Source organism: Ictalurus punctatus, chromosome 2, assembly GCF_001660625.3.
Source record: "Ictalurus punctatus breed USDA103 chromosome 2, Coco_2.0, whole genome shotgun sequence".
NCBI lineage: Eukaryota > Metazoa > Chordata > Actinopteri > Siluriformes > Ictaluridae > Ictalurus > Ictalurus punctatus.
In genome coordinates, this window is record NC_030417.2 from 4,364,122 (window position 1) to 4,381,566 (window position 17,445).

The window sequence follows — 17,445 nt, forward strand, 5'->3', positions numbered from 1 at the left end:
AGAGAGAGAGAGACAAAGAGAGAGACAGAGAGAGAGACAGAGAGAGAGACAGAGAGAGAGAGAGAGAGACAGAGAGAGAGAGACAGAGAGAGAGAGAGACAGAGACAGAGAGAGACAGAGAGAGAGACAGAGAGAGAGAGAGAGAGAGAGACAGAGACAGAGAGAGAGAGAGAGAGAGAGAGAGACAGAGAGAGAGAGAGAGAGAGACAGAGAGAGAGAGAGACAGAGAGAGAGAGAGAGACAGAGAGAGAGAGACAGAGAGAGAGAGAGAGAGAGACAGAGAGAGAGAGAGACAGAGAGACAGAGAGAGAGAGAGAGACAGAGAGAGAGAGAGAGACAGAGAGAGAGAGAGACAGAGAGAGAGAGAGAGAGAGAGAGAGAGACAGAGAGACAGAGAGAGAGAGACAGAGAGAGAGAGAGAGAGAGACAGAGAGAGAGAGAGAGAGAGAGAGACAGAGAGAGAGAGAGAGAGACAGAGAGAGAGAGAGAGAGACAGAGAGAGAGAGATGGTTCAGCTGGTTAGTGATCTATAATTCCGGCAGTATTAGCATGAAACTTGAAGCTTTGGAAGTTTATGTGTTTGAGCAGAGTGGACAGAATAAAGGAATAAAGCGCCGCTGCATCGCTCTCTCTAGGTAGAGATGAAACCAGAGCTAATGCCACATTCGACTCGCAGTCGCAACATGCAGCTCCCAGCCTCCAACCAGAAAAATGAATAAATAAATCTAGCTTGTAACAAAAGATGAACAAGAATGCGACTTTATATCTCGCAATTCCGAGTTTACAGCGTACAGTTACTTGCAGTGTAGACATCCACGTGACGCGGTACCTGAAATGTGAGCAAGGAGCGTGTAATAGCGTCTGGCTTTCCTCGTCTGGACTAGCTGAGTGTTGCTCTTACTGTATATAGCCTAGTTATCGAGAACGAGTGATGCTTCGTCAGTGCATCCTTTGTCACTCACTAAATGTCAAGTGGACGTCTAAATTGGCGGGAAATAAAGTCAGAGTAGTGCGATATAAACTCGTAATTGTGATAAATAAAGTCAGAGTAGTGAGATATAAACTCGTAATTGTGATAAATAAAGTCAGAATAGTGCGATATAAACTTGTAATTGTGATAAATAAAGTCAGAGTAGTGCAATATAAACTCGTAATTGTGATAAATAAAGTCAGAATAGTGCGATATAAACTCGTAATTGTGATAAATAAAGTCAGAATAGTGCAATATAAACTCGTAATTGCGAGATAAATTCAGAATTGCAAGACGTAAACTCTTAATTGAGAGAAATAATGTCAGAATTGTGAGATATCAACTCACAATTGTGAGAAAAAAAGTCTGGATTAGGAAATATAAACTCGTAATTGTGACAAAAAAAAGGTCAGAATTATGAGATATAAAGCTGCGATTCTCAATTTTTTTTCTTTCCTCCACGGTGGAAACGGGCTTCCATAGAATTCGCCGAGGTCAAAAAAGACTTCGTTCCAACCTGCAAACGAGCACTTACAGTACGAGGTCACTCGAATATGGCATTAATCTCACTGGCACCATTATCAGCAGGTCGAAGTCGAACGGCATTGTGGGTAATGTCGGAAACGCTTAAAGGGATAGTTCACACAGAAATGAACATTCTGTCATCATTTACTCATCCTCATATTGTTCCAAAACTGTATGACTGACTTTCTTTTGTGGAACATAAAAGAAGATATTTGGAGAAAGGTCTCAGTGTGGTTTTGTTTTTGTTTGTCCATACAATGGAAGTCAATGGGCACCAAAACTACCATGTCGGTGACCAACATTCTTCAGAATATCTTCTTTTGTGTTGCGCCGAAGAAAGAACTGCACACAGGTTTGGAACGACATCAGGATGAGTAGATGATGACCTGGGTGAACTACCCCTTTAACAGAATTTTAAACTTAAAAAAATAAATCCAAGTCCACTCAGAATTTCCATTTACAAAATGAATGACTTGGATGGCAGCAGAGATCACGTGATCAGTGAGGATTATTATTATTATTATTATTATTATTATTATTATTATTATTATTATTATTATTATTATTATTTTAACCTTTAAACCTTCAAAATGCTCAGCTCTACGCTTAGAGGAGTATATTTAGTCTTGCTTGGGATGTGCCAGAGGAATATCATGGACAGGAGGTGTCCTGTAAGAGCAGTAGCAATTGCTAAATTGGACACTAGATGGCGCAGTGATTCCTCTTCACTCTTCTCTTCACATTTCACAACTTTAGGAAACAGCAGAAACCCCCAGTATCCGCGCGAGCTGCTTTTAAGCCCCAACTTCTGGAGTTTACTTGGATACAAACACACCATTTTCAGCTGCTGAATGATTTCTTCTCTAAGGTAGGATGCTTTTATTTTTTTTATTTTTTATTATTTAAAAAAAAAAAAAAAAAACTTCTCCTCGCTCTCAAGTCAGGACTGATCTCTCATTTATGTCATTTTCCCCCAAAGACGTTTCCTCCAAGTTGTGCACTGCGCATTTAGTTTATTGATGCAGGCGCGCGTGCAGGTCGCGGATTTGCTTTTCTGCTAGAATTAGGTGTGCAGATTTGTTGTGATGGCTGCGCGTGCATAACAGCCGAATAGAAGGGATAAACAAACAGATATAGATCATGCGCCACATTTGGGACGCGAACACGAGCGCACGTGATCCTCTAACAGGTTAATGCGTAGCTATTCATCACCATTTTGTTTTTTTTTTGTTTTTTTTTGTTTTGTTTTTTTTATATTGTTTTACTTCTTAAATGTGTGGACAGAAAATAGAACATAGCTTGAAACACACACACACACACACACACACACACACACACACACACACACACAAAATAGCTGTGACAGCTTGAGTTGCAAATGGTGTGTGTGTGTGTGTAGGGCCGGTTCTAGACATTTGGAGGCCCTAGGTAAAATTTATGTTGGACCCCCAGCCCCCCTCTTTAAAACTTTAAAATGTTAACTTGATTCATTTTTTTTTTTTTAAAAAGTCAGTTTATTATAATTTCATTAGAAATTACTTTGACTACAGTTCTGCTTTTTTACACGGTTACAAGTTACTTGCAGTAATTTGTTCAGTAATTTATTTACAGTAACACACCTATCCACTGTTTGGGATAGCAAACAGTTTTGCCTAGTCTATACAGTTAAGGGGGGGGGGGGGGGGCAATATTGGGGTAGGGGCAGTGATGACTTGATGGTTAAGGCTCTGGGTTACTGATCGGAAGATCAGGGGTTCAAGCCCCGGCACTGCCAATCTGCCACCGTTTGGGCCCTTGAGCAAGGCTCTCTGCTCCAGGGGGCGCTGTATCACGGCTGACCCTGCACTCTGACCCCAACTTCCTGACGTGCTGGGGTATGCGAAGAAAATCATTTCGCCAAATTCAAGTAGTTTTCCACAGAATACTTTTGGAAACGATCACAAAACAACTCCTGTATGGACCGGGGAGTACTGCTGTTGTGTAAGGAATAACACGCGACAGACTGTGATGTTACACGAAAAATATTGCGACACTGAGGTGTTGAATGCTTAACCGTCAAGAGCCTAGAGAGCGGTTTAACATTATAAATGCTAATTTAATCCTACTGCGTTTGCACTTGTCATGAGACGTTCGGGGAGAAACTACTTACACTAATTACAGTGTATTCCGCTGGTCTTTCATTCAGAAGAAAGGACGTGATGGATTAAAAGAGTGTTAACCCACTTCACATGGAGCTGCCTATCAGTGTGTAGCGGCTGATGGCTTTTATGTGTGAGATGATTGAGGTTTTCCTGTTCAAGGAGGATTTTAACCACAGTCAAAACAATGCAAATAGCACCTGGTGTGTGTGTGTGTGTGTGTGTGTGTGTGTGTGTGTGTGTGAGAAAAGGAACACATCAAGCTCAAGTGTTTCGGTTTGTATTAGATGTGCGGTAGCTAGTTCATGTTAGGGATCTCTGTAGGGTAAAGAGCAACTGAGTTTACAGCAAGGATACACACACACATCATGTCATGTTAATGCATGAGCGGTTGCTCGTTAAAGAGGATTAACTAATAACATCATTCTTTTATGGTATGGAAAATATGTATGCAGTACTTCCTGTTACGGCCCTCAGATCCTCACGCTCGCCCATTTCTCCTGCTTCCAACACATCAATTTCGAGAACTGACTGTTCACTTGCTGGTTAATAATTATATCCCACCCCTTGACAGGTGCCATTGTAACGAGATAATCAACGTTAGTCACTGGTTTTAATGTTATGGCTGATCGGTGTAATTATTAAAAAAATTTTAACAATACATCGGAAGCATTTTTACAAACTCTTCTCGCGCTTCATACAAAGAATTTTTCAGGGGAACAGCACAAAACTTAGCGGCTGAGCTAACACTAAAATTTTCAGATGTGTTTAAGAACTTGACGTTAGCTGCGTTTACATGGACAACAATAATCCACTCTTAACCAGATTAAGACCATACTCTAATTAAGAAACTACCATGTAAACAGCAATTTGTACTTACCGTAATCTAATTAAGGTCATAATCGAAGTAAGCGATAATCTAATTAAGACAGGTGGAGTACTCCTGTTTTAGTCGCGTTATGGACGTGTAGTAGTGACATGTAAACACCTTCATCACATTGTGAACGTCGGGTGGGAGTTTTCACCGCATTTTGCGACAGGACACGATCACGCACGGCGAACAAGAGAGTTCGGCCACGTCCCAAATCGCATACTTACCTACTATAGGCCTGTACTGGGGAAAAATACGTGCATCTCGGCTACTATATAGACGGTAACTACGCGATTTGGGACACACCCACGGCTTCAAGCAGTCGTCTAATAGCACGTACAGCATGACAAATAATTAACCGCGCTTAAAGCGTCCGTAAAAATAATAATAATAAAAAGACCCAAAACTGTATACGGTACCATAACGGAGACGAACTGTATGTCGATACGTGGAATTCTGGAGGGACGTCGTGACGCGGTGACGTAATGACGCGGGCTGTTAATCTAATTATGTTCTAAAACATGTAAAACGGGAACATGACAGGAGTGTTCTAAAAGCGACTCGTGTAAACACCTTAATCACATTGTTATCTTACTCGGAGTAAGGTCAGTAATTAGATTACTGCCGTCCATGTAAACGTAGTCAATGACTAGCATTTAAAATGCTAGAACTGAGTCAGTCAAGTAACGTAAGAAATGTTAGAATATACTCGGGGGATAAAAACCGAAACCTTGTATCAAAGTATTGCAACTGTGACAAATTACAGCTCATTTCAATTCGCAATTTGTCCACACATCACTAACGTATGCTAGGTTAGCAAGATTAGCTAGCGTGCAGCTTCTGCACCATTTATTTACTTGTTTGTTTATTTAGTGAAGTATTTACAGACGTTTAAATGCTCAAACTATTCAGCTATCACTTTTTTTTTTTTTAATGCAACCTGCACACCCTAAAAAATAAATAAAAGTAAATTAATTCAGCTACATGTTGCGACATGTTTATAAGTCATCTACGAATCAATTACAGTACTTTGTTGGAACTTTACGGAGTATTATTATGGTTTATAAAATACTTACAAAGCATCGCTAGCTCATTACAAAGAAATAAGCACCGCCATAAAGATCAATAAATACAGGCTTTATATTCATAATGGGTGCTAGCATTGCGTTTTCTTTCGCTTCTTTTCTCCTTCTGTCAGGTCTTTAATCCACGGGCCTCCAGGCTGTTTATCACTCTGCTGTAATATTCCTCTTTTCCGCCCGCTCCCACGTCAGATCTTCCTTCCTGCCACTAACCCGGTCAGGCCACCTTTATTTATTTATTTATTTATTTATTTATTTATTTATTTATTTATTTATTTATTTATCAATGTTCTCTCCATTGAAAAATTGAAAGCCAAGTGCACAAGGAAGGCAAATCGGACAATTTAGTCCAGGCACAGGTGAAGCTGTAAGCGGGAACGATCAGAAGAAACCATAACAGACATTTGCTAACTTTGGCTAACAAACTTGGTTGCTACTGAAGAAAAAATGAGTGTGATGTGGGACACGTATGACTTTCACCTGCTGTATGAAAAGCTGGACAGAGCGGAGATCTCACTGTTCCTTCATGGTTCTGTGTGTGTGTGTGTGTGTGTGTGTGTGTGTGTGTGTGTGTGTGTTCCAGAGTTCCAGTTCCAGAGAACAGACAAACAGTGGATGTAACTTCAGGCTTTAATGTGAGATCAAGTGACATCTCCTGACGGGAAGGGCTTGGGTGTGTGTGTGTGTGTGTGTGTGTGTGTGTGTGTGTGTGTGTAGAGGTACAAAGACCCAGGCCAGAGAGTCAATTACCTGTTGATGAGTTTACAGTACGACTACCTCCGCATTCAAATATGCAGCGCTTCAGGAGCCAAAACATTCACTATAGCAGTTGAGCTAACCTGACAGGATTTCTGTGAGGATTTTTAAGTCGTGTCCATAAATGCTTATAATCTTCACTGTTCACCCTATCAGCAGGCAAACCTGAGCTAAACTGACAGGATTCCTGACAGGGAATTTTAAGTTGTATTCATAAATGTTAATAATGCTGCATATGATTTAACTTGGAAGTGGGAATTCTGAACTAGGACTTTTCAAGTTGGGCGCACGCATGCAAGCTTCAAAGTAGGAAAAGACTGGACGCCTTCATGAAAGTGTGTGTTTTGTTATTAACGAGCTAGCCAGCTAACATTAGCGCTCATGAGGTCATATGTACGTTCTCAAGACACATGAATTGTACGGCCAAGTATGTTCTAGATTTAACCGACTGTCTGTTTGATGTAAACAAATAGAATTTCATAGTGGAAGGTAGTCAATTCTGAGTTACGAGCTTTAGTCGTATCATGGTGCGTTCAAGTCATGTCGGAGAGATCGTATTTACGAGTTGAACGCACATGAATGTTAGGGGCGTGTCAGTAACAAAACATGGTGGGATGCAACGGCTGTAGTTCACGGTAAATGCCATCTTGCGCCGACCAACGTAACTTGAACGCACCTGACGTCACGGTTACGACTTCCCAACTCGTAAACACGAACTTCCCAGGAGGACTTGAATGCACCATCATAGCCTTTATCACTGCTAATGCTAGCTAACAGGCAAATTGAGTGAAAGTGACAGGATTTTTAGGTCATATTCATAACTTTAATTTCTCACAACATCAACGGGCAAGCATGAGCTGATGTGACGGGATTTCTCAAGTCATATTTATGACGGTTTAGACTCTTCACTCCTAATGTTTGCTACGGCTAACAGAACAAGCTAAACTGAAATATGGCTAAACTGTTTATCTTTTTAAAATCCAATCCACGGTAGTTGTCTTACAGAAACGCAAGACCATACCCACAAATTGTGTTTGATCATATTTGATTGCACGCTTAGGAGAAATATACAAGACTAACTGTGTTTACATTATCTACATTATCTGTACTAACCACATTACACACACAGTGCTACTGAGTCATAGCAGGATGTAATTTAAGCCCCTCAAACTCTGAATCCGGGTGTAGATCAGCTGCCCCGAAGCACGAAAGCAAACCACAGAATTACACAATAGAGTCTGTAAAGATGGAAAGGCATTCACACGGCTTTTGTCATTAGGTGTAACACAAATCACAACGCCGCACGGACATGCAGAATAGAATTTTTTCAAGATGTGTCAAAACCAACCGAAAGCCGAAGATAGGTTTCCTTCTCCGTCTTCACTCTTTGTATAAAGCGATCACTGCTGTCCCGTGATACTCTTAAAGAAAATTTACGATATTAAGTATCTTTAAAGATTACACACCTTATTGGATTTTTATTTATTGCTGCAATTTGATCTTTTTTTTTTTTTTTTTTTTTTTTTTGCATTTGCGCTTCACATATGCATGTTTTTTTTTTTTTTTTTAACCCATCTGTCCTCTGCTCTGAACCGACATGTTCGCGGGACCTCCTATCGGATATGCATCCAATCCAATTCGAATCAGATGTGGAAGGATCAGATTTATGTGTTTCTACACTACTAAATCAGACTATAAATGCATTTATGGGTTCTAAAGCATATGTAATAATCTAGAATGCATGGAGTGTAATTATATCATTATATCATTTGAACCATTTACAGTATATGTTGTGTAACATCCATGAAACAAGTTAGTTCTTGTTTTGACTCTACCAGTCTGTACAGGATTTCGCTGATGTTTTTTGTGATCGTTACGGCTAAAGAGGCTTGATTTTGCTGATATTTCGTTCAAAATTTGCGATGCGACTCGCGGAGTTTTTGCGCCCTTTTTTTTTTGTGGGAAATTACTTGAATCGGCGGAATCGAAATTCCGAAAAATTGCTTAGCGCACTCTTTTGGAGTGATGTTTGTTGGTAAACGAGACCTTTTAGCTGTACCCGCGTTCGACGCATCGAAGAGGGCTTTGGCTGAATGCGCGTCGTGATGACGTCACATGACGTGAGCGGATTATTTCTATTCCCTCTACAGAGACTATGCGGTTTTCACGTTCCAAACCAAAGAAAGGATGTTGCGCGTGCACGGCCAACACAAAATGAACGACTCACTCTCTGAGACACCTCGTGATTCCCGAGTCATTTAAAAGATTTGTTTAAAAGGAACAAATCGCTCATGAACGACCCATCACTACGAGACTCGCCCGTGTTTCATAATCCGATGATCTCACGTGGAGACTGTACGCTTGTATCCAATCGTTTGCTTTTCCTCTTCTACACCTGTAATGATTTATAACTCCACTCTCCCTTTTGGATCGGTTTCCACTCGAGGATTCTTCCTCATGTAGTCAAGAGATTTGTCTAAATCTACATGCAGATTTCTGTAAAGCTTCACAAAGTGTACAAACCCTCAAGCCCTGAACTGAATAGGGATTAAGCAGTAAATTCTGCAGCCGCCTCGCCGGAGACAAGGGCCAGAGCTGGAGACTTCCAGAACATTTGCGCATTCTCAGGAGAGCCGTTCTTAAGGACCTAACCTCTGTCTGACCTCCCTTAATGACTATACACAGGCTCTTCCCACCCTGCCCTCCAGCATCAGGACACCTTTTTAGATCGGCTGATGTACAACCAGAGAAAAGTTGTTAAAAGAAGGCTCTGGACATCTTAGCATGGTCACGTCATTGTGATTAATGTTCATTTACGTTCGTTTTTTTTTCTTTCTTTCTTCTTCTTCCTAACAAAGAATCATTATTGCTGCGTGCTGAGAGAGCTGTGGTGGACAATATGTCAAATTTCAGTATTTAATATATGGATTTATATTAGTGTGTTGTTTGTATATGCACACGCATAGGTGTATGTGTGTGTCAGCGCATCAAAAGACAGCCGGGATTTATGTGTCCATAGCAGAGAAAGAGAACACGGGGCCTCCATGTGAAAGTCGGGACTTGGGGGGTGGGGGTCTGACATACGGCTCATTAATTCATTGGGCTGTAAAGAGCTGCCAGTCAGCCTGTAGATATGCTAATGCTGCGTGGCAGGGAACGGACGAGAGGAACCGGCTAACATACACACACACACATACACACACACACCCTGCTCATTACCAGATCACAACCAGAGAAGAAACACTCCATTTCTCTCCTCCGATTTCGAGACATTCTGTGGATCTGTGAGCAAGTCTAAATTGGATTTGGATTTCTTAGGACTTCTTAGGATTTACAGGTAGGAAAGGACCATTCCGGTCCGTCTGGCCTCTGATTAAGCTGATTTACTGTGAACACTTTTTCAGGGAATGTCTGAAAAAGTAGTCTACATGAGTTTGATGTTTTATTTAAAGAAAAGCAGCACAAGTCTTAATGGTGCATGATGTTAAGCACCAGATTGTGGGAAGCCCTTCTTCCGCCACCGGAGAGTAAGAGTGTAAGAGAAGAGGTCATCTGGTCAGGGCTGATTAACACTGTAAGAGCCGGCAGCGGGCTGAAAATCCCCTAAGGATCCTTGAAGCCACAGTTCAACTCATTGTTTGCTTGCTTTATTCACAGCTTATTTTGACCCTGAGAGAGAGAGAGAGAGAGAGAGAGAGAGAGAGAGAGAGAGCGCATGGTATAACAGGTATGAAGCAAGGCAAGAGTGTATTTTAAACGACTTTGAAATGACCATTATTGCTTAAAATGTTTCGTAAAGTGATGCTTGAAAGTTTGTGAAGAGTTTCGAGTTTTCTATATTTCTGCATAAATATGACGTAACACATCATGTGATTTTCACACAGGTCCTAAAAGTAGACAAAGCGAACCCGATGAAACTATTAGCAGTCATTAGCGGTTAATCTGAAGGTGAATCAGGTGTTTCCAATCAATGGGATGATCTTCAGATGTGAGTGAGCGCACATTTTTATTTGAAGAACAGGGATCTACGAGAGTCTGGTCTTCACGACACGTGTTTGTGGAAGTGTATCGTGGCAGGAACAAAGGAGATTTCTGAGGACCTCAGATAAAGAGCTGTTGAAGCTCATCAGGCTGGAAAAGCTTACAAAACCATTTCTGAAGAGTTTGGACACCACCGATTCACAGTCAGACAGATTGTGTACAAAAGGAGGAAACTCAAGACCATCGTTACACTCCCGAGTGTGGAGACCAAGAAAGATCACTCCTTTGTGATCAAGACGTGTAATAGTCCACGAGGTCACGAAGGAACTCTAGGCCTCTCGCACATTGGCTAATGTTCATGAGTCCACTGAACAACACTGGTGTGCGTGGCAGGACTGCAAGGAGAAAAGCCACTGCCCTCTAAAAAGAACATTGCTGCACATCTGCAGTTTGCTAAAGATCACGTGGACAAGCCAGAACGCTATCGGAAAAAAATGTTTTGTGGATGGATGGGAAGCGTTATGTTTGGAGAAAGGAAATCACTGCATTCCAGTATAAGAACCTTATCCCATCTGTGAAACATGGTGGTGGTAGTATCATGGTTTCGGGCTGTGTTGCTGCATCTGGTCCAGGACGACTTGCAATCATTGCTGGAACAATGAATTCTGAATTATACCAGCGGATTCTACAGGAAAATGTCAGGACATCTCCATGAACTGAATCTCAAGAGAAAGTAAGACAACGATCCTAAACACACGAGTCCTTCTACCAAAGAACGGTTAAAGAAGAATAAAGTGAATGTTTTAGAACGGCCAAGTCAGAGTCCTGACCTTAATCCAATAGAAATGTTGTGGAAGGGCCTGAAGCGAGCAGTTCATGTGAGGAAACCCACCAACATCCCAGAGCTGAAGCTGTTCTGTACTGAGGAACGGGCTAAAATTCCTCCAAGCCGATGTGCAGGACTGATCAACAGTTACTGCAAACGTTTATCTGCAGTTATTGCTGCTCAAGGGGGTCACACCACATACTGAAAACAAAGGTTCACATCCTTTTTCCACTCACAGATATGTAATATTGGATCATTTTCATCAATAAATAAATGACCAAGCATAATAATTTTGTCTCATTTATTTAAACGGGTTCTCTTTAACTACTTTTAGAACTTCTGTGAAAATCTGATGATTTATGCAGAAATATAGAAAATTCTAAAGGGTTCACAAACTTTCAAGCAGCACTGTTTTTAATTCATATTTACTTTTTTTCCCCCCCTACTACTACACCTAGACTTTTAGAACGCATACTTATTTTTTTTTAAATTCAGTATGAAAAGGGATTAAATTTTTCCATCTGGCCGAAAAAACGTTTTCAGTCGATTTACGCTCAAATGCTAAAACACGCACAACGAAGAACTAAAGCGCAAAGAATTGACGGTGTTGTATTACCGTAGTGAACTCGTCGTAACGTTATTATTTCAGGAGATCAGGTTTTCACATGTTTTTCTTGAGACATGTTTAAGGTGACGTATAAAACGTGTGAATATTTGGTTTGATTTTTGCATTTTCTCGTGAACTACAACGCCTTTGACTGATCTTCACTGCCGTTTTAGTCCGAGTAAGATCGACTGAAATTAATAAATATGACATGACCAAATATTGACTGAATTTGATGGATATATATATATATAATATATATGTAACTTTTAAAAATGAAAAGTTTGTTGGTTTTTGAAAGGGTGTACTTGCATTATTACGTCATCATTATATCAGTGGCATAAAATGGTCTTTAAACGACAGTAGTATCGTTTGCCGCAATTATTTCTGGGACGATATATCGTCCAACAAAATCATGGTCATCATGACAGGCCTAGTTAACATTCTGTGCCGAATAAACGGATTTATTTATTTATTTTAAACGTCGAATTTCTGCCATTTTTTTCCTTTGGTGTTAACGTTAAAGACAGAAATAACAGACAGAGGGTCGTGTGTCGGTATTCATTTTTTTTTCCTTCGACAGCAAGCTGTAAGTGTCTTATTACTTATTTTAATTATTGGTCGTTCTTTGATGGAGATTTTGGTTTGAAATAAACGAATAATACGGATTAGTTAGTCTGCAAACCACCTGAATAAGCACTTTATCCGCAGGCGCTGTAATCCAAGCAAACATGCCTTTCTGAATCCTTCTGTGAAGCAAAATGAAAGCCATGCTGTCCCTCCTCGAACAGCTCTGAAACTACTCTCGCCCTCCGGCACGCAGAAGCCACAGCAATCGGCGAAGCCATCTCTAGCATGTATGTGATGCGCTGTGGGACTGTGATAACGCACCTTCTGCTCCTGCATCCATTACCACCCATCATGAAACCATTAGAAGCCCATTACACACCTGGTGCTCCTTGAACTCTAAACCTACTAATCAGGTCCCCAGGGAATAGAGCAGGGACTGTAACTCATAGACGTGGACATAGTATATCCAGAGAGATAAAGAGCATAGGCATATGGACACACAGACACACCCACATAATGGCTTATTGCCCGAGAAAGGCTACAGACGCGGTTTTTACTCGATTACGGGAACTTGAGCAGGATGGAAATCAAAGCACAAACTCCACAAATTAGCATTGATCTAATTCACATCTGTGTGACATCACCACTTAAAAGCCGAGGCCTGAAATAACCGAATCCGGTCACGCAGCTTAAGCGGCTCGGCCCCCGACGTTACTGACTACGGCCGGGTTATTTCCAACTCTGATACTATTCGTTCTAGATTTTCCTTCTTCAAAAAACATTAACGCATTATTAATATCTTGCGTGTCATTCTGTCAACAGCATCTTTTAATTCAAAATCCATGCTAGTGCTTGCTACACGTCTTAAATTCGAACGCACACCGTTTTTTTGCATTCGAACGTGCGTTTTTGTCTTAAATCCGACGAATTTTCGAATAAGTCCCGGAGCAGACGAGAGGACGGGAGCAGAGCGGACGGCTGAAAAACGCTGGCGAAATTGACTCTTATGTAAACAGACGGCAGAAACGATCGAAGTCACGTCTGTATATCGTACAGCCGATGACGTAATTATCGTAACAGGAATAATGTCGACGTTAACTGTTCGTGTAGAAAGCTTTCAGTGCCGCAAAACTTAGTGTCGTGATAGCATTTAACAAATGATATATTGTTCACCTTGACTCTACGGCTGGCTGAACAAGCCAACATTTCTGTCTGGAGTTTTCGTACTGTTAGAGAAAAGCCTGGTTGCCTAGCTGCACACAAGAGCCTGCTTGCTATTGTATGAAGCAGTGTTTAGGGGGACCAGAGAGGGACGACGTCTCCTCCTTAAGACTTACTCATTTTTCTTCCGGTCAGGAGAGGGTCTTTTCAGTCTGTTACCATGGTGCTTTTTTGGTCTGATATGAATGGTTCCTGAAAATGTGATAAAAGAGAACCTGTCTCCGAGCTTCTTTGAATTCCGGGGTGGTCTAGATGATCAAACCGACGGCTCAGTTTTGTTTTCGAGATTTTATCCCCGCTGCTATCCCAGAAACGAACATCCCTGCTAGTCTTTGTTTTGAACAGGACGTTGGTTTTAGGAATCTGAGAGTGTCTTGTGCAATCTTGCTTGGCACAGAGGAGAGCCCTCTTCTGGGATTTCACTCGAAGCCGGTCCAAAGTCCGAAACCGCTGAAAACGTTCTAGAAAGCTTCAACGCTACAGGTTTGGGAAAAAAAAAAAAGAAAAAAAAAGAAAAAGGATTCCGTAAGTGATCTAGTAAGCTATTCGGAATGAATCCGAATTGAATTCAAATTCAGTTTTGTTTCTCTAGTGCTTTTACTAACGCGTAGATATCGCCACTAAAGACAGCTGGATGTAAATTCCGACCCTTAATTCTACAGTAGTTAGTTTCCTTCTCAGAAAAAAAAAAAATAGGTTCCATGAATTGTGAACTACGTACTCTTTAAAGCTTGAGAACCATCCAGAGAAGCATTGAGGAGCGAGTGTACAGTTGCATGAAATCTCCAACTCATTGATCGGTTACTCAAAGAGACACCTAGGGCTTTCTCTCGCCTGAGCTTTTACCCAGACCGGAGGTTGTGTGCTTGTAAAAGCCGGAAATAAATCCCAGATCCATGAGGAAAAGCCAGGCATTTACATTTACAGCAATTGGCAGACTCCCTTATCCAGAGTGACTTACGGAAGTGTTTTGTAGTCGCTATCAAAACCATATCCTCATGCTAGTTCACTAGATCAGGGCCTAAGAATTCCATCCACCTAAAAATTTTTTAAAATGTGAACAGATTCAAGTGCTTGATGAAGCAGTCTTAGTTTAAAGACGGACAGCTTTCACACCTGGCTCGTTTCGAGCGTTTGTTTGGGAACCTGGTGCGTTTTCTCCCTTGGTTCAGTTCGTATCGATACGTACGAACACGGCGATCGCGCTCGAAACAAACGGCCCGATGGCAATCGAACTCTGGAGCGGTTCGCCTGCGGTGAGAAAGCGATCCGACCCGACGGTCCGACAACCCGACCTGTATAGCAATGCATCACGTGCGTGTGGACTGCGTTACGTAAAAAGCGCGTTTGTTCTGCTGATGGCTCTCAACGTGGACGGAGGTTTAACGTGGACCAAAGACGAGGTAAAAAAAAAATGCCTCACTGAAATTTGATCTGGCGAACAGATTACTGAACAACTTTCAAAAAGCGCATAAGGTGTTCAGCGCGTGTCCCAAGATGATATGGCTTCGATTGCTCGGTGGAACGTATAAATTAGATCGATTATAATAACTACGGCTAAAAAGAAAGCCACACTAAGCGCGCGGAGCTGCTGTCTGTCCATCTTGACGGATGAGCGCTATGAGCCTGGAATGTAAAGAGGTGACCAATGAGAGGACGGATTACTCACATGTGACTTGCATAAACACATTCTGCTACGCTTTGAAACGCCGCGTTGTGAAAGTGAACCGAGCCAAGGAGAAAATTCAACGTCGTAACAATTCAAGTCCCGGTTTCGGGGGGAAAAAAGCACAGATCTGCAGGTCTGAAAACGCCCTTACAGCTTATCTGCAGATCACGTCAGGTGAACTCAGGGTACCACATATGAAAGATATTCACTTTCAGGACTGGGTGTCAGATAACCTGACTCGTTCATCTTGTCACTGCAATCTGTGCACCTTCCTGGAAGAGTGTTCACACTGAGAGCATTAGATAAACACACACATTGTGAAATCCTACAAAAATTTCATGCAAGAACGGCCCGTGATTGGACACGTCCTGCACCGAGCACTCAGCACGTGACAACACGGACAACAACAATGCGATATTAATCCGATTAAGACGCTACCCTGATTAAGAAACTAGCATGTAAACGCGATTATTGATGACCTTAATCTGACTAAAGTCATACTCGAAGTAAACACGAATGGAATTAAGACGTGTGGAGTATTCCCGTTTTAGTCGCATTATCGACGTGCGTTACAGACACGTACACGCCTTAATCACACTATTAACGTCGTGTGAGAGTTTTCACCGCATTGTGCGACAGGACACGATCACACACGGCAGCGCTCGACCGTTTGACGGTAAACAAGACAGCACGGCTGCGCCCCAAACCGCGTACTTGCCTGCTATATAGTAGGCGAAATACATGTATATCAGCTTTGGGACGCAGCCCACGGCTTCAAGCGGTCGTCTGTTTGCACGTACAGCACGACAAATGATTAACCGCACTTGAAGCGTTCGTGAAATTAAAAATGAAACACCCAAAACTGTATACGGTCCCATGACGAAGACGGACTGTATGTCGATACGTGAAATTCTGAAGGGAACGTCGGACGACGTAGCATGGGGACGTGATGACGTGTGACGTTAATCGATCTATGTTCTGTAACACGTACAACAGGAACATGAAAGGAATATTCTAAAGGCGACTCACCTCAATCAGAATATTGTCTTATTCAGTATAAGGTCAATAACTAGATTATTGCTGTCCATGTAAACGTAGTCACTGATAGTAACAGGACCAAATGGACATCAGTTTTTTCAGTCGGCAAAAAGTGGGCTGAAACAGTATTTTGCAGGGAATTCTTTTGTGGGAAAACAAAGTGGCATCGATGATACCTGTCCGAACCGAACCTAGAATCTGTCCTGGGTGTGAACACAAGATTCAGGTCCAAGGTTCCATTTAATTTACTTTATAAAGCGCTTTAAAAAAAAAAAAAATCAGTTTTACAGAAATAATATATAGATTTTTCAAGTGTTGTTGTGAAACGTTAAATGGTCGTGAGTTACCATTTATGGCATTCATTGCTTACGTCTCTTGTACCTCTCTGTACAAACCTCCATTAAAATGGGGCCAGAATTTTGACATTCATTCTTCTGATTGTTTTGTCGTGAAAGCTTCGAATAACGATCCATTCACTAGTTAGCAACAGACTAACTAAAATCCTGAACTGTATCTCCTTGGTACTGCATGTTCCCCTTCTTCTCACACTTCAGATGGTTTAGCACAGAAAACACCCCCACCAAACTGTGAGGAAAATGCAGGACTTGAACAACATGGCCTCTGGGGTTAAAAGATAAACGGTGTAGGAGTGTCGTGGAATGGTTTTGCCAAGTCAAAGCTTAAATTATGTAAAGAATTCGCATCAGAGAGAGACGTTCAGGCTTCCTTAGAGCAAGCAATAGCAGTACATGTATGCCTGGAGATTAAGGAGGTATGCGAGGCTTTAAACACGTCGAAAGCCTTATCATCGTAGAGGTGATTTACTTCCATGCGTGACAGAAGGGCGACAAAATCAGATATGTAGGTGAGCCTCTAAAAACATGTCTCACTCGTAGCACTGCTGCCTCCTATTGGCATGGAAATCGATGTGAAACTGTGAGCCTTACGACGTCAAGGGCGGTATATTCAGGCTTAAGCTATATGCCGTAATTACAGCTCTTTACGTGCAGCCTTAGACTCCATAAACAGAAAATTAAGGGATTAAGCACACCGGGGTTTGGGAGGTGCCGGTTACGAATTGCACATGAAAGACACTAAACTCTGATGGCAATTTATTTGTAGCATGTAGCTGTGTAATACTAAGAACAGCTATGTTTATAAGTGGTATGACAGGGAAAATGGTGATTACAGTTA

At 41.6% G+C, this 17,445-nt stretch overlaps 1 protein-coding gene across 5 annotated transcripts in view; it reads left to right on the plus strand.

Moving 5' to 3' along the window:
* The first annotated feature begins 2,224 nt into the window (after window positions 1–2,224).
* The window catches only part of ankrd6b (ankyrin repeat domain 6b), a 31,388-nt gene continuing 16,167 nt past the window's right edge, over window positions 2,225–17,445 (plus strand). For 4 of the 5 annotated variants that reach the window (XM_017453947.2, XM_017453959.2, XM_017453955.2 and 1 more), the window contains exon 1: window positions 2,225–2,363. The gene's annotated coding sequence lies outside the window, so the exon portion shown is untranslated. Of the gene's footprint in view, window positions 2,364–6,169; window positions 6,222–17,445 lie in introns of all 5 variants that reach the window. The other variant, XM_017453951.3, reaches the window with a different exon arrangement.